Source organism: Coregonus clupeaformis, chromosome 33 (genome assembly GCF_020615455.1).
Source record: "Coregonus clupeaformis isolate EN_2021a chromosome 33, ASM2061545v1, whole genome shotgun sequence".
In the NCBI taxonomy this organism is placed as follows: domain Eukaryota; kingdom Metazoa; phylum Chordata; class Actinopteri; order Salmoniformes; family Salmonidae; genus Coregonus; species Coregonus clupeaformis.
In genome coordinates, this window is record NC_059224.1 from 35980023 (window position 1) to 36004628 (window position 24606).

The 24606-nt window shown below is 42.9% G+C and overlaps 1 protein-coding gene and 1 long non-coding RNA gene across 2 annotated transcripts in view; both read right to left on the reverse strand.

The window, feature by feature from the left end:
* Positions 1–6666, reverse strand: part of LOC121549317 (probable E3 ubiquitin-protein ligase RNF144A-A) — a 41976-nt gene extending 35310 nt beyond the window's left edge. The window contains exon 1 of the mRNA XM_041861181.2: positions 6426–6666. The gene's annotated coding sequence lies outside the window, so the exon portion shown is untranslated. The remainder of the gene's footprint in view (positions 1–6425) is intronic.
* A 13627-nt stretch (positions 6667–20293) lies between these two features.
* LOC121549360 lies at positions 20294–24099 on the reverse strand. Its single transcript, XR_005996802.2, has 3 exons — positions 24056–24099; positions 20546–20620; positions 20294–20463 (listed from the first exon to the last, which is right to left on the reverse strand). It is a non-coding gene; the product is annotated as an uncharacterized LOC121549360 (long non-coding RNA).
* Positions 24100–24606: the final 507 nt, after the last annotated feature.

Below are 24606 nucleotides of genomic sequence, written 5' to 3' on the forward strand. Positions count from 1 at the left end.
GGTCAACAGTTTCCTGTGTGTATCAAGAATGGTCCACCACCCAAAGGACATCCAGCCAACTTGACACAACTGTGGGAAGCATTGGAGTCAACATGGGCCAGCATCCCTGTGGAACGCTTGACACCTTGTAGAGTCCACACCCCGACAAATTGAGGCAACTCAATATTAGGTAGGTGTTCCTAATAATTTTTACACTCATCAAATCACAATATCGAATCACAATACATAGAGAATCGCAATACATATCGTATCGGCATCTATACATTGTGATAATATTGTATCGTGAGGCTCCTGGCAATTCCCAGCCCTAATGTATATAGCTTAGCAGCGGTGGGCTAAATTAATTTAGGGGAAACACTGTACTGTAGTGGTGTTTGTTATGGTGAAGAAAATAGGTGAATTAAGGTCTTCCTGTCTGTATGCTAGGATGCGTCGTAAATGGCACCCTATTTATTCCCTATGGGCCCTGCTCAAAAGTAGTGCACTATAAGCACCATGTAGGGAATAGGGTGCTGTTTTGGACGCATCCAAAGACAGTAGAGGCCACCCATTCCCCCCTCAGTAGAAGGAAGAGCACTGATATGATCTCAGCGTTTGTTGACAACCAGAGAGTCCCAAGAGAATCCTGGTTAATTAAAGTATGCACTTAGTGAAATCAACTGCATACCACAATTGAAGTATCTTTACAGAATGGTATGAAATTACTTCAGGAATGTAATGTCATTCATATTTGTCTAATGTTTACTAAAACACTCTTTACATCACTTTTGTGCCCACTGGATAATGTACTGTAGACACATAATCGCTTTATGGTCAAACAAAGGTTATTAAACTATAGGACCATAAAGGGATGCAATGTTTTCACTACCTTTACATTTTCAATATAGAAATTATGAAAGAGACTAGTTCAATGTATTTCATCACTGAATGAAGATTGAACAGTGAGCTAAGCCTTTGCTGTCAGTGCATTTAAATGTAGCCTTCTGTCCGACAAAATTTTGCAAGGCGCAAATGAGCGAAAGCTGAACTTGACATGAATCATTAATTAAACAGTTAATCTGTGGATTTCTCACTTTTCGCTGCCATTTCAGGCTTAATAGTCAGTCACACAAACATATTTAAGCTGCTTAGAAGACTGACTTTGCTAACATTTACCATGTTTACTAGTACAGTATGACACCAGGGTTGCATCCTAAAAGGCACCCTATTCCCTAGATAGTGCACTACTTTTGACCAGAAAAGTATAGGGAAAAGGGTTCCATTTGTGACGCAGCCCATCGTATTCCACCTTGCAGGTATGATGTGACTGAAATGACTTCCAGTCTACCAGAGCACAAGGTTCACTAACAGTAACGTACTTAAGAAATACCAGAGCCCAAGCAGAACAGAACACAAGTTCAATATCGCTCAACCTTTCCTGAAGATACCGGAAAAATCACCACTCAATCAATGCTTATGAAGACTTACCCTTGAAGTGCCATCACAGCTCTTGAAGTCGGAAAAATCCTAGTAAGAACCGACGCAATACAGAACCTAACAATACAATTGTACCACTTGAAGGGAACAGTCAGTGTCTAACCACACCAACCAAAACTTGTCCTAAACTAACATACACTGCATGACCAAAAGTATGTGGACACCTGCTTGTCGAACACCTCGTTCCAAAATCATGGTCATTAATATGGAGTTGGTCCCCCCTTTGCTGGTATAACAGTCCACTCTTCAGGGAAGGCTTTCCACTAGATGTTGGAACATTGGTGCGGGGACTTGCTTCCATTCAGCCACAAGAGCATTAGTGAGGTCGGGCACTGATGTTGGGCGATTAGGCCTGGCTCGCAGTTGGCGTTCCAATTCATCCCAAAGGTGTTCGATGGGTTTGAGGTCAGGGCTCTGTGCAGGCCAGTCAAGTTCTTCCACACCGATCTCGACAAACCATTTCTGTATGGACCTCGCTTTGTGCATGGGGGCATTGTCATGCTAAAACAGGAAAGGGCCTTCCCCAAACTGTTGCCACAAAGTTGGAAGCACAGAATCGTCTGGAATATCATTCTATGCTGCAGCGTTAACATTTCCCTTCACTGGAACTAAGGGGCCTAGCCCAAACCATGAAAAACTACCCAGACCATTATTCCTCCTCCACCAAACTTTACAGTTGTCACTATGCATTGGGGCAGGTAGCGTTTTCCTGGCATCCGCCAAACCCGGATTCGTCCGTCGGACTGCCAGATGGTGAAGTGGTGAGTCATCACTCCAGAGAACGCGTTTCCACTGCTCCAGAGTCCAATGGTGGCAAGCTTTACACCACTCCAGCCGACACTTGGTATTGCACATGGTGATCTTAAGCTTGTGTGCGGCTGCTCGGCCATTAAAACCCATTTCATTAAGCTCCCGATGAACAGTTATTGTGCTGACGTTGCTTCCAGAGGCAGTTTGGAACTCGTAGTGAGTGTTGCAACCGAGGACAGATTATTTTTACGCGCTGTGCGCTTCAGCGGTCCCGTTCTGTGAGCTTGTGTGGCCTTCCACTTTGCAGCTGAGCCGTTGTTGCTCCTAGAGTGTTCCGGATTCAGCACTGGAACCCTGGCCTGTCTCACTACTCATGAAAGAACCATTCTACAGCCCATTTACACTAATCCAGCTGCACTGCCTTCCTTCACTAAAGATACTCCACTCCCTGCATGGTTGGTTGGTGGTTGTTGGAGATATACAGCTGTAATTCAGAAAGAGGGGACTCACAGAGGAATAAGAGTCCCAAATGGCACCCATATTTGCTATGGTGCACTACTTTTGACCAGAGGTCCCCATTTTCCACTTCCAATTTGCTTCTAAGGAAACAGTAACAATCCCATATAAAATACTTGGCTGTCTGTACCTTCAGTCAGACTAGACCGGTGGTCCAAGAGGCTTTTCTGTGTCTGCAGGCTTCTCTCCAGCTAGAGCTACTAGGCATGTCTGAGCATTGGAGGGCACTAGATTATTGTTGAGGAAGGCCTATCAAGTAGGCTACGAGGTAAGGGGGTGATACCTCACTGGCTGGTGAGACATGACGTAACCATGGAATGACGAGTCACGTTGTATGTCCCAAATGGCACCCTATTCCCAATATATTGCACAATTTGAACTAAAACTTCAAGTGTTCAATTTACTGTTGCTGACACTGTTGTCCATGATGAGGTTTATTTGGAGATTCTGATCAGCTGGTGTTGTAAGTGACTGCCTGGACTGATAGGGAAGACAAATAGCTACAGGGAGGGAGAACACCATCCCATCCTCAATGGTTTATTTTCTTTCACACTGGCTCTCACCATATGAAGCCAGAAGAACAATGATGCATACACCAGGGTTCCCCAACTGCCGGCCCGCGTCAACAGTGAAGCGGCGACTCCGGGATGCTGACCTTCTAGGCAGAGTGGCAAAGAAAAAGCCATATCTCAGACTGGCCAATAAAAAGAAAAGATTAAGATGGGCAGTCTGAGATATGGCTTTTTCTTTGTCACTCTGCCTAGAAGGTCAGCATCCCGGAGTCGCCACTTCACTGTTGACGTTGAGACTGGTGTTTTGCGGGTACTATTTAATGAAGCTGCCAGTTGAGGACCTTTGAGGCGTCTGTTTCTCAAACTAGACACTCTAATGTATTTGTCCTCTTGCTCAGTTGTGCACCGGGGCCTCCCACTCCTCTTTCTATTCTGGTTAGAGCCAGTTTGCGCTGTTCTGTGAAGGGAGTAGTACACAGCGTTGTACGAGAGCTTCAGTTTCTTGGCAATTTCTCGCATGGAATAGCCTTCATTTTTCAGAACAATAGACTGACGAGTTTCAGAAGACAAGGACATTTCTAAGTGACCCCAAACTTTTGAACGGTAGTGTGTATATACAGCTGTGGAAAACATTAAGAGACCACTGCAAAATTATCAGTTTCTCTGGTTTTACTATTTTATAGGTATGTGTTTGGGTAAAAATAATTTTTTTGTTTTATTCTATAAACTACTGACAACATTTCTCCCAAATTCCAAATAAAAATATTGTCATTTAGAGCATTTATTTGCAGAAAATGACAACTGGTCAAAATAACAAAAAAGATGCAGTGTTGTCAGACCTCGAATAATGCAAAGAAAATAAGTTCATGTTCATTTTTAAACAACACAATACTAATGTTTTAACTTAGGAAGAGTTCAGAAATTAATATTTGGTGGAATAACCCTGATTTTCAATCACAGCTTTCATGCGTCTTGGCATGCTCTCCACCAGTCTTTCACATTGATGTTGGTTGACTTTATGCCACTCCTGGCGCAAAAATTCAAGCAGCTCGGCTTTGTTTGATGGCTTGTGACCATCCATCTTCCTCTTGATCACATTCCAGAAGTTTTCAATGGGGTTCAGGTCTGGAAATTGGGCTGGCCATGACAGGGTCTTGATCTGGTGGTCCTCCATCCACACCTTGATTGACCTGGCTGTGTGGCATGGCGCATTGTCCTGCTGGAAAAAACAATACTCAGAGCTGGGGAACAATGTCAGAGCAAAAGGAAGCAAGTTTTCTTCCAGGACAACCTTATACATGGCTTGATTCATGCGTCCTTCACAAAGACAAATCTGCCCGATTCCAGCCTCGCTGAAGCACCCCCAGATCATCACCGATCCTCCACCAAATTTCACAGTGGGTGCGAGACACTGTGGCTTGTAGGCCTCTCCAGGTCTCCGTCTAACCATTAGACGACCAGGTGTTGGGCAAAGCTGAAAATTGGACCCATCAGAGAAGATTACCTTACTCCAGTCTTTTGCAAACCTCAGCCTGGCTCTTCTTTGCTTCTCATTGATGAAGGGCTTTTTTCTAGCTTTGCACGACTTCAGCCCTGCCCCTAGGAGCCTGTTTCGAACCGTCCTCGCCGTGCACTTCACCCCAGCTGCCGTTTGCCATTCTTTTTGTAGGTCACTTGATGTCATCCTATGGTTGTTGAGTGACATTCGAATGAGGAGTTGGTGGTCATCCCGGTAAGTAGAGAGTCGTTTTCGCCCTCTGCCGGTCTGTAGCTTTGTTGTCCCCAATGTCTGCTGCTTGACCTTGTTCTTATGAACCGCCGTCTCTGAAATTTTAAGGATGGAAGCAACCTGACGCTCACGCTCTGCCAATAAAGCCAGAATTGAACCCTTCTTTTCCTCACTCAAAACTTTCCTTTTCAACTCTTTTGGCATGGTCAATAGTTATATTTTTATTAATATTACTTTTGAGGTACTATTAGCACTGTTTTTGCCATCCAGCTGGTACTATTGCAAGAGGATAGTAATGACCACAGCAGTGGTTTTTATACTTTTCCTCATTAAATAAGATTTGGTTCAGGTGATCACCTAATCAGTACCTAATTCAGTAGAATGAGGTGTGCCTGTGTTGGAATTCAACAGACACTGGAATGGAATGGCTGTCATACATTTAAGAAAAATGTGCAGTGGTCTCTTAATTTTTTTACACAGCTGTGTTTATATATATATATATATATATATATATATATATATATATATAAAATATTCAAATGCTTACATGATAAACAACCATTATTTAAAGATGCACTATACAGAAATACCTCCGCCATTTCCTGGTTGCTACAATTCTAATAGTTTGCCTAATTTCAGTTTATGTGACAAAACAAGCAAGTATAGTGTAGAGAATCATTGTACCATTTAAACTGCTGTGAAATATATTCCCCACAACCCCAAATATTGTATTTTCAGCTATTTGAAGCTGGTGTACAAAACTGAAGGAGAAAGATGCAAAAACGAAACTTAAGCACTGGACGCATAGAAATCAGATCTACCACTTCTTAGACTTGCTTTCAATGAGAATGACAGATCTATAAGTTACATTTCTATGTGAATTTGGTCGGGTCCGCCAAAAAGTTACATAATGCATCTTTAACAAAACAGAGCAGCTAGAACATTTATCTCAAGCACATTTGCAGCACATTATTCACCTATTTTGGTAAGAATTGCAGCTCTATATTTTATATGTTGAGATAAATTATTGAAGAAAACAAGGGTGTTTTGCTCAAGAACAGCATGACATGCTAAATAGGTGTGAGGAGGTGGTGTCCCACGACTTCCTCCAGATTTTTTCCCGAATCGGATTAAATGTGCAGCCTACCTCCATAGAAATCACTGTCGTTGAAATAGCCTACTGCACAAACCCTGATTCAGAGGGGTTGGGTTAAATGCGGAAGAAACATTTCAGTTGAATGCATTCAGTTGTACGACTTGGTATCCCCTTTCCCTTCATGCCAACAGCTATAGGCTTACGTTACATCCTTTATGGAATAAGAAAAATAACATTAGGCTACATTCCGTTAATGCAAACCCGTTGAGGGCAGAGCCTGTCTCAAACATACAAACCTATTCTGTAACATTTACATTGTAACAAGACGTTATGTATCCAGGTTTACCTATCGTTTGTCAATTTTCTTGAGGAATAACATGAGCCTTGTTTTCCATCCAGACTATCCCTTTCAAACGTCCTTTAATCGTTGCAGTTTGGCTCAATTATTATTTACATTAGCATTTAAATACTATCTCGTATTCAAAATAATAATAGAAAGCTCCAGCGGTTCGTGCGTTTATCAAAATCAGATGTTCTCCAGTGGTTGGTGCGCTTATCAGAATCAGCTGTTCGGTGTGAGTCTGGAAAACCGCCATTTGTATGCGTTTAGAGAGCTAAGAACTAGTGTTCTGGCAGCAGCTCAAACAATAACGTCAATTTCGTATGGTAATGTTAATCCTTCAAAATAAAGGTCCGCATTTCAAAACAATGCAACGTGGATAACTAGTTCAAAAGAAATTACATTTTAAATCAATGTCCTTTTTATTGTGCTTACAAGCAAATGCAAGACGGACTTTATGGAAAAAATTACAAATATTATTCTAAAAACATTTATGACCACTATTGAAAAATACAATGTTCAGACTGGTATGTTCAGAACATTGGGCTTTAGAGAAAAAACGATTCTATGTGCCGAAGTAAAAGTGGGGTTGGGATTACTCAGTAGGGTCTGTAGAAACGATATATGGTGTTATTTCTTTGGGAGAACTAGTTCTAAATACCCAGCAGCACTTTATACTCCACCCACTACAATGGTCCCAATGCAATACACATTTGAGATTCTTCAAATAGCCACCCTTTGCCTTGATGACAGCTTTGCACACTTGGCATTCTCTCAACCAGCTTCATGAGGTAGTCACCTGGAATGCATTTCAATTAACAGGTGTGCCTTCTTAAAAGTTAATTTGTGGAATTTCTTTCCTTCTTAATGCGTTTGAGTCAATCAGTTGTGTTGTGACAAGGTACACAGAAGGTAGCCTTATTTGGTAAAGATATGGCAAGAACAGCTCAAATAAGCAAAGAGAAATGGCAGTCCATCATTACTTTAAGACATGAAGGTCAGTCAATACAGAACATTTCAAGAACTTTGAAGGTTTCTTCAAGTGCAGTTGCAAAAAAACATCAAGCGCTATGATGAAACTGGCTCTCATGAGGACCGCCACAGGAATGGAAGACCCAGAGTTACCTCTGCTGCAGAGGATAGGTTCATTAGAGTTACCAGAAATTGCAGCCCAAATAAATGCTTCACAGAGTTCAAGTAACAGACACATCTCAACATCAACTGTTCAGAGGAGACTGTGTGAATCAGGCCTTCATGGTTGAATTGCTGCAAAGAAACCACTAACTAAAGGACACCAACAATAATAAGAGACTTGCTTGGGCCAAGAAACACTTAACCAGCATGGCTACCACAGCATTCTGCAGTGATACGCCATCCCATCTGGTTTGGGCTTAGTGGGACTATCATTTGTTTTTCAACAGGACAATGACCCAACACACCTCCAAGCTGTGTAAGGGCTATTTTACCAAGAAGGAGAGTGATGGAGTGCTGCATCAGATGACCTGGCCTCCAAAATCCCCCAACCTCAACGCAATTGAGATGGTTTGGGATGAGTTGGACCGCAGAGTGAAGGAAAAGCAGCCAACAAGTGCTCAGCATATGTGGGAACTCCTTCAAGACTGTTGGAAAAGCATTCCAGGTGAAGCTGGTTGAGAGAATGCCAAGAGTGTGTAAAGCTTTCATAAAGGCAAATGGTGGCTATTTGAAGAATCTCAAATATAAAAACTTTTTTGATTACTACAGTTGAAGTCGGAAGTTTACATACACCTTAGCCAAATAAATTTAAACTCAGTTTTTCAGAATTCCTGACATTTAATCCTAGTAAACATTCCCTGTCTTAGGTCAGTTAGGATCACCACTTTATTTTAAGAATGTGAAATATCCGAATAATAGTAGAGAGAATGATTTATTTCAGCTTTTATTTCTTTCATCACATTCCCAGTGGGTCAGAAGTTTACATACACTCAATTAGTATTTGTTAGCATTGCCTTTAAATTGTTTAACTTGGGTCAAACGTTTCGGGTAGCCTTCCACAAGCTTCCCACAATAAATTGAATTTTGGCCCATTCCTCCTGACAGAACTGGTGTAACTGAGTCAGTTTGTAGGCCTCCTTGCTCGCACAAGCTTTTTCAGTTCTACCCACACATTTTCTATATGATTGAGGTCAGGGCTTTGTGATGGCCACTCCAATACCTTGACTTTGTTGTCCTTAAGCCATTTTGCCACAACTTTGGAAGTATGCCTGGGGTCATTGTCCATTTGGAAGACCCATTTACGACCAAGCTTTAACTCCCTGACTGATGTCTTGAGATGTTGCTTCAATATATCCACATCATTTTCCTTCCACATGATGCCATCTATTTTGTGAAGTGCACCAGTACCTCCTGCAGCAAAGCACCCCCACAGCATGATGCTCCCACCCCCATGCTACACGGTTGGGATGGTGTTCTTCGGCTTGCAAGCATCCCCTTTTTTCCTCCAAACATAACGATGGTCATTATGGCCAAACAGTTCTATTTTTGTTTCATCAGGCCAGAGGACATTTCTCCAAAAGGTACGATCTTTGTCCCCATGTGCAGTTGCAAACCATAGTCTGGCTTTTTTATGGCGGTTTTGAAGCAGTGGCTTCTTCCTTGCTGAGCGGCCTTTCAGGTTATGTCGATATAGGACTCGTTTTACTGTGGATATAGATACCTTTGTACCTGTTTCCTCCAGCATCTTCACAAGGTCCTTTGCTGTTGTTCTGGGATCGATTTGCACTTTTCGCACCAAAGTACGTTCATCTCTAGGAGACAGAACGTGTCGCCTTCCTGAGCGGCATGACGGCTGCATGGTCCCATGGTGTTTATACTTGCGTACTATTGTTTGTACAGATGAACGTGGTACCTTCAGGCGTTTGGAAATTGCTCCCAAGGATGAACCAGACTTGTGGAGGTCTACAATTTTTTTCTGAGGTCTTGGCTGATTTCTTTTGGTTTTCCCATGATGTCAAGCAAAGAGGCACTGAGTTTGAAGGTAGGCCTTGAAATACATCCACAGGTACACCTCCAATTGACTCAAATGATGGTAATTAGCCTATCAGAAGCTTCTAAAACCATGAAATCATTTTCTGGAATTTTCTAAGCTGTTTAAAGGCACAGTCAACTTAGTGTATGTAAACTTCTGACCCACTGGAATTGTGATACAGTGGATTATAAGTGAAATAATCTGTCTGTAAACAATTGTTGGAAACATTAATTGTGTCTTGCACAAAGTAGCTGTCCTAACCGACTTGCCAAAACTATAGTTTGTTAACAAGAAATGTGTGGAGTGGTTGAAAAACAAGTTTTAATGACTCCAACCTAAGTGTATGTAAACTTCCGACTTCAACTGTACATGATTCCATATGTGTTATTTCATCATTTTGATGTCTTCACTATTATTCTACAATGTAGAAAATAGTACAAATAAAGAAAAACCCTTGAATGAGTAGGTGTTCTTAAAACTTTTGACCGGTAGTGTATATTTGTATTTTATTAAAAGTGTATTTCTTTAAACATAGCCTACACAGTAGCTTTCAACACACCAGTATGTGTGTAAACTAAAAAAAAAAAATGGTGGTATAAATAATACAATATTAAAAATAGAAGTGTTTCAAGTTATCCATTTCTTATTTCAAAGGCGGTTGCAATGCTTTGAAAAACAGTTGTACTGCACCATAGTGCCATTAAAAAAAATAATTCACAAAGTTTAGCATCTGCAATCATTTTGCCAGCATAATATCCTGCTGCTAGCATAATGAATAGGGTTTTCCCTAATGATAAAAATATGTAATTCTTTCCAGTGGTTGGATGGAACAACCCCTAAAACAATTCACGTAATAGTACTGCCACCTGCTGTTTGGATTGGGTCATATTATGAAATAATTACCATGTATAGGGGGGAATTCAGACCTGAGTTACACACTCACAAATTGAACTGTATTCCCCTTTTATACACTTTTCTCTCTACAGTATTCTGACCTTGAACTTAAAGGTCCAATGCAGCCATTTTAATCTCAATTTCAAATCATTTCTGGGTAACAATTAAGTACCTTACTGTGATTGTTTTCAATTAAAATAGTAAAAACAAAAACAAAATAGCTTCTTAGCAAAGATACATTCTTCAAGCAAGAATTTTGCTAGGACTGTCTGAGTGGGGAGGGGGAAACTGAAAACTAGCTGTTTTTGGCAGAGAGGTGTGGAACTCTCTTTCATGTCACCAGGCAGGCCAAAAATCTAGTTTTTGACTGCACTGGGCCTGTAACCATGAGGAAACACATGTGTCAGCCAGCTCTTCATTTGGGGCAGAGATAATAGAAATGAAAGTGTGGGAGAAGTGTGTCTACAGATACGCCATATTTTGACCTTGACTTAATTGCCCTCATAATTCCACCACCTTATGGGCGAGGAAACCATGAATAAGCTTGAGTACCTGTCGTTACAAGTCGAAAAACATATACTATTTAGAATTCAAGGCACACTTAACCAGCATGGCTACCACAGCATTCTGCAGCGATACGCCATCCCATCTGGTTTGGGCTTAGTGGGACTATCATGTGTTTTTCAACAGGACAATGACCCAACACACATAAAAAAATAAGACAAAAAGTGGTTGTCCCACTTGCTATCATAAGTTGAATGCACCAATTTGTAAGTCGCTCTGGATAAGAGCGTCTGCTAAATTATGTAAATGTAAATAGTGTGGTCTACAGCTTATCATGAGTTACTCTACCTCAGGCAGGGATGTAGCTCAGTTGGTAGAGCATGGTGTTTGCAATGCCAGGGTTGTGGGTTCGATTCCCACGGGGGGCCAGTATTAAAAAAAATAAAAAAATAAAAAAGTATGCACTCACTAACTGTAAGTCGCTCTGGATAAGAGCGACTGCTAAATGACTAAAATGTAGAATGTTCTGTACTGCTGCTGCTCATTTAATGGCTCATTTAAGTTTCCAAATAACAGATACAAATCATATACTTACTCAAGATATACTTCTGCCAGGTAAGTCTACTTTACAGTTAACATTTAATTCAGAAGGTTTTGGGGAAAGTATTTCTGTCAACCCACAAGTCGGTTATCACATCAACTGGCTACACATGGAGTGATAGACAAATGCACACACCACACAGACAGGGACAATATTGCTGGAAATTAATTGTCAGATATTGTGTTAGGTTTGGCTTTTTAAGCCAGTAGTGGCTAACCAGGGGTGGGATGTCAATGTTGCGTTGATAGGGTAGTAGCTGGGAGCTTGTGGTGTCTGATACTTGTGAGATTTGTTTATGACAGTTTGCGGTGGAACAGGTGAAAATTGCATGTACTTTCAGAATTGTTTGGCAAGCTACTCATAGGTGTGCTGCGAGCTACTGGTAGCTTGCGATTGACCTGTTGGAGACCCCTGACCTGATATACACTAGCTAGCGACTTCCCTCTCCTTATGGTCTGTAACAATATTTGAGAGGACTGGACCTCGCCAAGGTCCAGCGACAGTCAAGCCAACACATTAACCGTTACGCAAGAGATCCAAACCCCTTGGCGAGGTCACTAGGTGTTGGGTTAAGGTCGCTTATCTATCTGTTAAACCTGCGAAAAGCATTGGTTTGACTTACAGTGGGGAAAAAAAGGATTTAGTCAGCCACCAATTGTGCAAGTTCTCCCACTTAAAAAGATGAGAGAGGCCTGTAATTTTCATCATAGGTACACGTCAACTATGACAGACAAATTGAGAAAAAAATATCCAGAAAATCACATTGTTTGATTTTTTATGAATTTATTTGCAAATTATGGTGGAAAATAAGTATTTGGTCACCACAAGCAAGATTTATGGCTCTCACAGACCTGTAACTTCTTCTTTAAGAGGCTCCTCTGTCCTCCACTCGTTACCTGTATTAATGGCACCTGTTTTAACTTGTTATCAGTATAAAAGACACCTGTCCACAACCTCAAACAGTCACACTCCAAACTCCACTATGGCCAAGACCAAAGAGCTGTCAAAGGACACCAGAAACAAAATTGTAGACCTGCACCAGGCTGGGAAGACTGAATCTGCAATAGGTAAGCAGCTTGGTTTGAAGAAAGCAACTGTGGGAGCAATTATTAGGAAATGGAAGACATACAAGACCACTGATAATCTCCCTCGATCTGGGGCTCCACGCAAGAGCTGACCCCGTGGGGTCAAAATGATCACAAGAACGGTGAGCAAAAATCCCAGAACCACACGGGGGGACCTAGTGAATGACCTGCAGAGAGCTGGGACCAAAGTAACAAAGCCTACCATCAGTAACACACTACGCCGCCAGGGACTCAAATCCTGCAGTGCCAGACGTGTCCCCCTGCTTAAGCCAGTACATGTCCAGGCCCGTCTGAAGTTTGCTAGAGTGCATTTGGATGATCCAGAAGAGGATTGGGAGAATGTCATATGGTCAGATGAAACCAAAATATAACTTTTTGGTAAAAACTCAACTCGTCGTGTTTGGAGGACAAAGAATGCTGAGTTGCATCCAAAGAACACCATACCTACTGTGAAGCATGGGGGTGGAAACACCATGCTTTGGGGCTGTTTTTCTGCAAAGGGACCAGGACGACTGATCCGTGTAAAGGAAAGAATGAATGGGGCCATGTATCGTGAGATTTTGAGTGAAAACCTCCTTCCATCAGCAAGGGCATTGAAGATGAAATGTGGCTGGGTCTTTCAGCATGACAATGATCCCAAACACACCGCCCGGGCAACGAAGGAGTGTTTTTCGTAAGAAGCATTTCAAGGTCCTAGAGTGGCCTAGCCAGTCTCCAGATTTCAACCCCATAGAAAATCTTTGGAGGGAGTTGAAAGTCTGTGTTGCTCAGCGTCAGCCCCAAAACATCACTGCTCTAGAGGATATCTGTATGGAGGAATGGGCCAAAATACCAGCAACAGTGTGTGAAAACCTTGTGAAGACTTACAGAAAACGTTTGACCTGTGTCATTGCCAACAAAGGGTATATAACAAAGTATTGAGAAACTTTTGTTATTGACCAAATACTTATTTTCCACCATAATTTGCAAATAAATTCATTAAAAATCCTACAATGTGATTTTCTGGATATTTTTTTCTCATTTTGTCTGTCATTGTTTGACGTGTACCTATGATGAAAATTACATGCCTCTCTCATCTTTTTAAGTGGGAGAACTTGCACAATTGGTGGCTGACTAAATACTTTTTTCCCCCACTGTATGTGTAGATTATAGCACAGTTTCGGGAGGTGAGCTTTAAGCTTCAGAGGAATTCTTAAGGTTAGGCATTAACTCCGCATGGTTAAGGTAAGAACTAAGGTTTTGGATAGGCTTAAAACAAAAATATCAAAAACAACTTTCTATCACTGGATTCGAAATCAGATGCTCACACCTATCCGCCATCCATGTCCACACTGCCCTAGCAAAACCTAAACCTACTTGAAGCTAACAGTGCCCACCGTAGCCCCTAGTGGCCAGTTTCCACGTCATCTCCCGATGTCCTCAGACATGGATGGACATCGAATACTGACTTGTATCACGGGTGACCTGCCTGGCACATAGAGCCGTGACCATGCCAATCTGCTCACCTGCATCCAATCTTTATTGGCCAAAAGCCTGCCTCACTCACCGGAATACCCTTGCTTAATCAACCACCCTCATAGTATTTAAACAGCATCCATCTTCACTTCTTTGTACATCTGCCTAACAAGCAGTTCATATTGCAAGTTCATGCTGATCCATTGACCCACCACCCCATCGAGTCACACGCCAGGCTTCCGGCACAATGGCGGGCCAGTTTAACCCCGGTCCATGACTGGGGGCTGTCCCCGCCAGCAGGAGGGCCAGCACAACCTTAGCCTACGGCCGGGGGTTGGCCCTGCCAGCAGGCTCAGCACAACCAGGGTTTGCAACAGGGGGCTGACCCTGCTGGGAGGCCAGCTACCAACCCCGATCCATGACCTGGGGCTGGCCTCCCTGACCACCATCCACGCCAAAACTCTCATACCAAAATCTACCAACTACTACCCCTTCCAACGTGTTCATCAGATGACGAGAAGCCGAACTCAATGAAAACAATAAAGAAGCAGTTTTTTCAACTTCTGACTGTCCTCCAAGACTTGCTGATTTTGTCTTCACAACAACTGAAGTGAGGACTTAGGCTACAGCTCATTCTTAAAACTCTCCATGTTGACTTTTGGAATAGAAAGGAATGCTAGGGCTATTTGAGAACTAAGAGAGATCAACGAGAATGCAAAAACATTAACCTCAAACACATAAACCTTGCAACCTTTTCTCCTGATACATGTTTTCATAGTCATAGTGCCTCTGTCAAAGTGCAAAGGACATCAAACTAGCTACTTTGTCTTTCATCAGCCAACATTTTTACAGTGACTTACCATCTGGCTCCATAGAGGTCACAACTTTCACAGACATGTCCAGTGTCTTTTGTACCCTGTGATATATTACTCTCCTTCTCTGTCCTGACTTCCTAAAGAACATTGCATTGATTCCCTCTCCTCCCATCACCAGAGGCTAACACTGTGCAGATCCGTCAGGAGCATCAAATAAATCAGACCAAAGCTGGAGAGTACTGTTCAGGGTGTGTGTGTGTGTGTGCTTGTCTCACAGTGCTGCCATACAGGTAATGATTGGTTGGTTGCATTTGGCTTTGGATTCTGCTTGCATCCAAAATGGCACCCTATTCCCAATATAGTGCACTACTTTTGACCAGGGCCCAGACCTGCCTGAAACTGTGGTGGAATTCCCAGAGAAAGAAGTTCTTAGATAGAACAGTCCCTAGGGCATGAGTGTCAGAGATTTTTCAGAAACTGAATCCAAGAGCAACAGCTGCCTCTGAAATAATTCACTTGATTATATAAGGATTTATTGTCAACTGATATCCTATTTATTGATGAGCTGATGACAGCTTTATTGAGTGTACAGTATGTTTGTTACATTACTATCACTCTATGTGGAATGAATGTCATGTTCATGTGATTCACTATTTTAGACCAAGGCAGAACTTCAAGGATAGCCTACATTCTAGTACGGTCTGTCCTCAGACATAAAATGAAGACATGAAGGCTTTGCTCCACTAGATGGTGCTAAACGGCTTATTATGAGGACATGGGTTCACTCATTGCCCTACAGAGCAACACTGTATGAAAACTAACTCTCTGTTGACTATAAGCAGAGATTGGCATTTTGCACATACCCAAGCAGTAGGTCTGGTCAAAGGCATGTTGGGACATGTTGTAGCAGGGTGAGATAGTATTCTGCACAGTACCAGCATCTCTACTGTTGTGTAACAATGACATAGTTCCTGAACTGCAGCTACTGAAAGATAATGTATGCTCCGACTACACCCCTAGCCTGGTCGCAGATCTGTTCGTGCTGTATAGCCAACTCGCTAGCCTGGTCCCTGATCGGTTTGTGCTGTGTGTATATAGCCAACGGTCGTAGGAGTTATAGGGCTATGTACAGATCTGGGTCCAGGCTAGTGGTGCAGTAGGAACATTATGATCTAGCTGACGGCCCCTGAAATCTTAACCCCCCCCCCAAAAAAACCTCTAACTAGTGTAACACAACACAATCCATTTTCAGACAAATCTGCTCTTGTGTGTTAATTAGCCCTCATGCCAAGACAGAGGGAAAATCTAGGTCTGAGTCCCAAATTGCATCCTAATCTCTATTTAGTTCACTGCTTTCGACCAGGGCCCATGGGCTCTGGTAAAAAATAGTGCACTATATAGGAATATGGTGCCATTTGGGACTTAGCTTAGGTCTAGTTGTAGGAGAGCTGATGTCTGGCTCAGGACCAGGGAGAATCAGTGTCCCTGACCAAAATTAAACAACAACAATTTCAATATTTATTTAAACCAACAACACCCAGACAGACAGGAGCAAAAACACTGCATTGGACATCCACCAAATGACTCCCATTTAGGTAGTGTAACTTATACTTTTTTATTTAACCAAATTTTAACATTGTCATAATGAGCACATGTTCAACTTAACAAAAGTCACTTTTTCCATTTCAAGAGGTACAATTTTATTTTTTACTATAGTAAGTGCCAAATAAAGTAACTGGGTTGACCATAACAGGGTTGACAATTTCATCTTAAATCAGCCATAAATCCCCTTGTGACAGGGGGAATGGAAGCTTGTTGTCTGCAACAGGGAGGGGCAATTGAATACAAGCTTCATAACATTTTTGAATTGTTAAACCCGCTGATTTGGCCTCGTTTTTTGGCTTGCACCTCAAGAAATGCTGGTGGCCATGACAGAAGCCAAACATGAATTGGCTTGGGGGTGTGGTTTGATGTGGGTGTTTCTTGGGTGTGTCCTTGCCACCACCAAGACACACCCATCTGTCAGTACCTTGCCTTCAGCTGTTTCCCCCAACTCAATCACAACAAACAATCCAAAAAGCTTTGAATAGGTCAGTAGCCTGCAGAGTAATATGAGAAGAACGCAATTGCTGAATTTATGAAGATATTCTAAACTAAGTGTTTTGATAACTTTCAAATGACTAAAAATTTGACAGAGAGGGCTGCCTTGCTTCTAGCTCTTAGGAAACTTTGCAGTATTTTGTTTTATTATGTATTATTTCTTACGTTATTAGCCCAGAAAATTGTTTGTGTTATTACGTACAGCCGGGAAGAACTATTGGATATCAGAGTGGCGGTAACTCACCAGCACTACCAGCATTACGACCAGGAATACGACTTTCCCGAAGCGGATCCTTTGTTCGCACCCCCCAGGGGAATTTAACTGATACCAGAGGCCGACCCAAAATAACGCCGGAGGAGAGGCACTCGGAGCGGTCTTCTAGTCTGACTTAGGAGGCGTGCACACCACCCACCACTTCCGAGTATATTACTCACTAATGTTCAGTCTCTGGATAATAAAGATGACGAGCTCCGGGCGAGGGTTCCAGAGAGACATCAGGGATTGTAACATACTCTGTTTCATGGAAACATGGCTCTCTCGGAATATACTGTCCGAGTCAGTCCAGCCAGTTGGGTTCTCAGTTCATCGTGCAGACAGGAATAAATATCTCTCCGGGAAGCAGAAGGGCAGAGGTGTATGTTTTATGATTAACGACTCATGGTGTAATTGTGATACCATACAGGAACTCAAGTCCTTTTGTTCACCCGACCTAGAATACCTCACAATCAAATGCCGACAGTATTACCTCCCAAGATAATTTTATTCGGTTATAGTCACAGCCGTGTATATCCCCCCTCAAGCCGATACCACGACGGCCCTCAAAGAACTTCACTGGACTTTATACAAACTGGAAACCACATATCCTGAGGCCGCATTTATTGTAGCTGGGGATTTTAACAAAGCAAATTTGAGGAAAAGGCTGCCGAAGTTCTATCAACACATCGACTGTAGTTCTCACGCTGCTAAAACATTCGACCACTGCTACTCCAACTTCGGTGATGCATACAAGGCCCTCCCCCGTCCTCCTTTCGGCAAATCTGACCACGACTCCATTTTGCTCCTCCCTTCCTATAGGCAGAAACTCAAACAGGAAGTACCCGTGCTAAGGACTATTCAACACTAACCTACAATGTGATTTTCTGGATTTTCTTTTCTCATTTTGTCTGTCATAGTTGACGTGTACCTATGATGAAAATTACATGCCTCTCTCATCTTTTTAAGTGGGAGAACTTGCACAATTGGTGGCTGACTAAATACTTTTATTCCCCACTGTACATATTACCTCAATTACCTCGACTAACCGGTGCCCCCGCACATTGACTCGGTACCGGTACCCCCTGTATATAGCCTCGCTATTGTTATTTTACTGCTGCTCTTTAATTATTTGTTACTTTTATTTATTATAATTTTTTTATTTAATGTTTTTTTGGTGTATCTTTTTTTGGTATTCTTTATTAAAATTGCATTGTTGGTTAAGGACTTGTAAGTAAGCATTTCACTGTAAGGTCTACTCCTGTTGTATTCGGCGCATGTGACAAATACAATTTTATTTTATTTTATTTGAAACAGTCAAAACGTCAGTATAGGGACAAAGTGGAGTCGCAATTCAACAGCTCAGACACAAGACGTATGTGGCAGGGTCTACAGACAATCACGGACTACAAAAGGAAAACCAGCCATGTCAGACCCTGCCACATACGTCTTGTGTCTGAGCTGTTGAATTGCGACTCCACTTTGTCCCTATACTGACGTTTTGACTGTTTCAAATAAAATAAAATAAAATTGTATTTGTCACATGCGCCGAATACACCGGACACTCAACGTCTTGCTTCCGGATAAGCTAAACACCTTCTTCACCCGCTTTGAGGATAATACAGTGCCACCGACGCGGCCCGCTACCAAGGACTGCGGGCTCTCCTTCTCCGTGGCTGACATGAGTAAGACATTTAAACGTGTTAACCCTCGCGAGGCTGCCGGCCCAGATGGCATCCCTAGCAACATCCTCAGAGCATGCGCAGACCAGCTGGCTGGTGTGTTTACAGACATATTCAATCTCTCCCTATCCCAGTCTGCTGTCCCCACATGCTTCAAGATGGCCACCATTGTCCCTGTACCCAAGAAAGTAAAGGTAACTGAACTAAATGACTATCGCCCCGTAGCACTCACTTCTGTCATCATGAAGTGCTTTGAGAGACTAGTCAAGGATCATATCACCTCTACCTTACCTGCCACCCTAGACCCACTTCAATTTGCTTACTGCCCCAATAGATCCACAGACGATGCAATCGCCATCACACTGCACACTGCCCTATCCCATCTGGACAAGAGGAATACCTATGTAGAAATGCTGTTCATTGACTATAGCTCAGCATTCAACCCCATAGTGCCCTCCAAGCTCATCATTAAGCTCGAGGCCCTGGGTCTGAACCCCTCCCTGTGCAACTCCCTGTTCACCCATGACTGCATGGCCAAGCATGCCTCCAACTCAATCATCAAGTTTGCAGATGACACAACAGTAGTAGGCTTGATTACCAACAATGATGAGACAGCCTACAGGGAGGAGGTGAGGGCTCTGGGAGTGTGGTGCCAGGAAAATAACCTCTCACTCAACGTCAACAAAACAAAGGAGAATGTCGTGGACTTCAGGAAACATCGACCGCAGTGGAGCAGGTGGAAAGATTCAATTTCCTCTGTGTACACATCACTGACAAACTGAAATGGTCCACCCACGCAGACAGTGTGGTGAAGAAGGCGCAGCATATTGTAAAGTGGTTATCCCACTGGCTATAAGGTGAATGCACCAATTTGTAAGTCGCTCTGGATAAGAGCGTCTGCTAAATGACGTAAATATAAATGTAAAAGTCTTTGCCAGAGCCCCATTGATGGGCATAGCAGCGTAGATCAGCTCCTGGCCCCCTCATCAAAGATACTGGTCGGTGACATTATATGCATGTAAGAAGTAGAAAATAAGCAACAAATAATGTCAGTTTACATAGATTATCTTTCACAATTGGGTTATCAAAGTAATGAAGTGGGTTACATTCTGTATTTGTATAAATAATGAGCCTGTGAAAGCTGACTGTTCCATTCATAGGAATGCTCACAGCGAGGGCATGTCTGCATGATGCTGATGAGTGTCCCCTTGCTGGTCTTCTCTATGCTGCATGTTCGGCTGCAAACTGGACATCTCTCGAACAACTGCAGCAGGCAATCTTGTTGACTGAGAGGGCCTGTGACAGGGTGATATGATAGACAGCCAAGTGATTAATTGCATTTTGTTCTAAAGAAAGGACAACTTTTTGCTATTGCACTCTACTAGTTGTATCTGCTTGGCTGGGGAATTAGCCTACTAGTTTATGAAGCCGGGTATTTTTGAATAAAACTTTTCACATAACACACATTACCTGTCGATGTTGATGAAGCTGTCTGTGTCATCAGGGCAGTAATCAGGTCACTATCAGACGCCTCATGATGGCGTGTCCTTTTCATAGGAGTCGAGGGAGACTCTGGCAACAATGGAGGAGGTGTCTCAAGGGTCCTTGTGTCACGACACACTGTTATTCTGTGGTCTTGCCTGACAAGCTGTGAAAATATCAAGTGAACAGTGAATTACATTATTTTTGATGTTGCTAAACCATTGCAATCACATTGCTGTGATACCCACCTTTGCTCCTTCTGGTAGATCCCGGCATCCATTAATAAACAAGGGATCAGTCTGGCACCCAACTGTGCACTTCGTCTAACAGAAAAACAGGGTCAACGATTGTCATCATCCCTCAATTATAAACATAGCTCAAGAAATAACGTAATCTCATTTGGAAGATAATTCTATGCTTTAAAGATGTAGACTGACTGGCTCCAGATTGGATTTGATTCAGGCCGGTGATGCTATGTTACACTATGCAACCAACTGACATGTTTTGCTATGGCCCTGGGTTGGTTTGAGTTTGTTGCTGTTAGTTAGTACACTGTTGTAGTTAGACATGAGTTAGCTAGTACCACCAGAGCTGCATCCAATATTTATTTGTGCCCTAGACATGGGTTGCACCTCGGAGGCTAATATGACTGTTTAGACTAAATTACACTAATTTAGAGTGGCATGGAAAAACAACCTTTCATTCAGTAGAATAAAATAAGAAGAGTACAAAAATAAAGGGTATCAGAATAAAAATGTTAATAATAACAATAACGTCAACGACATCAACAATAACAATACGATGACATTGCTACAGTAGGCAAATAATTAGTAGGAAACAACTTTCCCATATTATGACATTGTCAAATTTACTTTAGAGAGATGGCAATGTTGCCATTACTGTTAATAGCAAATTCATCAAAATAAAATAAAATCAAATTTTATTGGCCACATGCGCCGAATACAACAGGTGCAGACATTACAGTGAAATGCTTACTTACAGCCCTTAACCAACAGTGCATTTATTTTTAACAAAAAAGTAAAAATAAAACATCAACAAAAAAGTGTTGAAAAAAAAAAGAGCAGAAGTAAAATAAAATAACAGTAGGGAGGCTATATATACAGGGGGGTACCGGTGCAGAGTCAATGTGCGGGGGGCACCGGCTAGTTGAGGTAGTTGAAGTAATATGTACATGTGGGCAGAGTTAAAGTGACTATGCATAAATCATTAACAGAGTAGCAGCAGCGTAAAAGGATGGGGTGGAGGGGCAGTGCAAATAGTCCGGGTAGCCATGATTAGCTGTTCAGGAGTCTTATGGCTTGGGGGTAGAAGCTGTTGAGAAGTCTTTTGGACCTAGACTTGGCACTCCGGTACCGCTTGCCGTGCGGTAGCAGAGAGAACAGTCTATGACTAGGGTGGCTGGAGTCTTTGACAATTTTGAGGGCTTTCCTCTGACACCGCCTGGTATAGAGGTACTGGATGGCAGGAAGCTTGGCCCCAGTGATGTACTGGGCCGTACACACTACCCTCTGTAGTGCCTTGCGGTCGGAGGCCAAGCAGTTGCCATCCCAGGCGGTGATGCAACCAGTCAGGATGCTCTCGATGGTGCAGCTGTGTAATTTTTTGAGGATCTGAGGACCCACGCCAAATCTTTTCAGTCTCCTGAGGGGGAATAGGCTTTGTCGTGCCCTCTTCACGACTGTCTTGGTGTGTTTGGACCATGATAGTTCGTTGGTGATGTGGACACCAAGGAACTTGAAGCTCTCAACCTGTTCCACTACAGCCCCGTCGATGAGAATGGGGGCGTGCTCAGTCCTCTTTTTTTTCCTGTAGTCCACAATCATCTCCTTTGTCTTGGTCACGTTGAGGGAGAGGTTGTTGTCCTGGCACCACACGGCCAGGTCTCTGACCTCCCTATAGGCTGTCTCATTGTTGTCTGTGATCAGGCCTACCACTGTTGTGTCGTCGGCAAACTTAATGATGGTGTTGGAGTCGTGCCTGGCCATGCAGTCATGGGTGAACAGGGAGTACAGGAGGGGACTGAGCACGCACCCCTGAGGGGCCCCCGTGTTGAGGATCAGTGTGGCAGATGTGTTGTTACCTACCCTTACCACTTGGGGGCGGCCCGTCAGGAAGTCCAGGATCCAGTTGCAGAGGGAGGTGTTTAGTCCCAGGATCCTTAGCTTAGTGATGAGCTTTGAGGGCACTATGGTGTTGAATGCTGAGCTGTAGTCAATGAATAGCATTCTCACGTAGGTGTTCCTCTTGTCCAGGTGGGAAAGGGCAGTGTGGAGTGCAATAGAGATTGCATCATCTGTGGATCTGTTGGGGCGGTATGCAAATTGGAGTGGGTCTAGGGTTTCTGGGATAATGCTGTTGATGTGAGCCATGACCAGCCTTTCGAAGCACTTCATGGCTACAGACGTCAGTGCTACGGGTTGGTAGTCATTTAGGCAGGTTATCTTAGAGTCCTTGGGCACGGGGACTATGGTGGTCTGCTTGAAACATGTTGGTATTACAGACTCAGTCAGGGGACATGTTGAAAATGTCAGTGAAGACACTTGCCAGTTGGTCAGCACATGCTCGGAGTACACGTCCTGGTAATCCGTCTGGCCCTGCGGCCTTGTGAATGTTGACCTGCTTAAAAGTCTTACTCACATCGGCTACGGAGAGCGTGATCACATAGTCATCCGGAACAGCTGGTGCTCTCATGCATGCTTCAGTGTTGCTTGCCTCGAAGCGAGCATAGAAGTGGTTTAGCTCGTTTGGAAGTCTTGTGTCACTGGGCAGCTCGCGGCTGTGCTTCCCTTTGTAGTCTGTAATAGTTTTCAAGCCCTGCCACATCTGACGATCGTCAGAGCCAGTGTAGTACGATTCAATCTTAGTCCTATATTGACTCTTTGCCTGTTTGATGGTTCGTCGGAGGGCATAGCGGGATTTCTTATAAGCGTCCGGGTTAGAGTCCCGCTCCTTGAAAGCGGCAGCTCTACCCTTTAGCTCAGTGCGGATGTTTCCTGTAATCCATGGCTTCTGGTTGGGGTATGTACGTACGGTCACTGTGGGGACGACATCATCGATGCACTTATTGATGAAGCCAGTGACTGATGTGGTGTACTCCTCAATGCTATCTGAAGAATCCCGGAACATGTTCCAGTCTGTGCTAGCAAAACAGTCATGTAGCTTAGCATCTGTGTCATCTGATCACTTTTTTATTAACCGAGTCACTGGTGCTTCCTGCTTTAGTTTTTCCTTATAAGCAGGAATCAGGAGGATAGAGTTATGGTCAGATTTGCCAAATGGAGGGTGAGGGAGAGCTTTGTATGCGTCTCTGTGTGTGGAGTAAAGGTGGTCTAGAGTTTTTTTTCCTCTGGTTGCACATTTAACATGCTGGTAGAAATTAGGTAGAACGGATTTAAGTTTCCCTGCATTAAAGCTAGCAATACTAATGTGAAATAGCTACAATACAGTGATCCTCTCAATTTTAGATAGCTGGTTAAAGTCATACTGCATCTAAAATCAATCTGGCGGCATCATAATCATGACAAATGCTTTTCCTACTAATTATTTGTATTGAAAATAAAATTGTATCGTGTTTCCAAGCCAAATCCGAGTTGTTTTGAGGTAGGCTAACGTTAGCCAACTAGTTAGGTAGGTAGCTAACTTCAGCAATTCTAACGATGATAGTGATAATGATTATAAAAATATACGCAACCAGATACATAACCAGCAGTCTATGGTCTAGCTACCGTTATACTCACCACCACTGGGGACCAACAAACTCCAACCACCTATTCCGCATTATAGGGTCCTTCGGCAGGGAATGCAAACCATAGTTGTTGGCTGTGCATCCTGCTGGAAACATGGATTTCATGATCAATCCGTATAGGGCTTTTCAGTCTCAAACATCCGTGATCCTTTGGGGGCGATGAAGCAACAGAATCCCATTCAATGAAGGGAAGCGAAGTGGGCAGAGGGACGATGTGCACGTGGAGCTTGGCAAAAGGGAGCATGATTTGTTGACATAATTATAATCCAAACCCAACCTTCATTTACTCGTTGTGACGCACTGAGTTTCCAAACTCCATTTTAAACGAGACTGACTTTATGACAAATGATCCTATTTACACTTTGTAGTCAATTATTTACACACTAGAATAAATGTTTCTGACTCATATCGATGCCACATAGGCCGTTTTCAAAGGAATTAGGTGGTTTTTATGGGCAGTCGCTCTTCAAAACATTTCTAGCCTGTCTATCTATTGGTAACAGGGTTGACGTGTTACGCTCGACCGTTCAGTTTTTCACCACA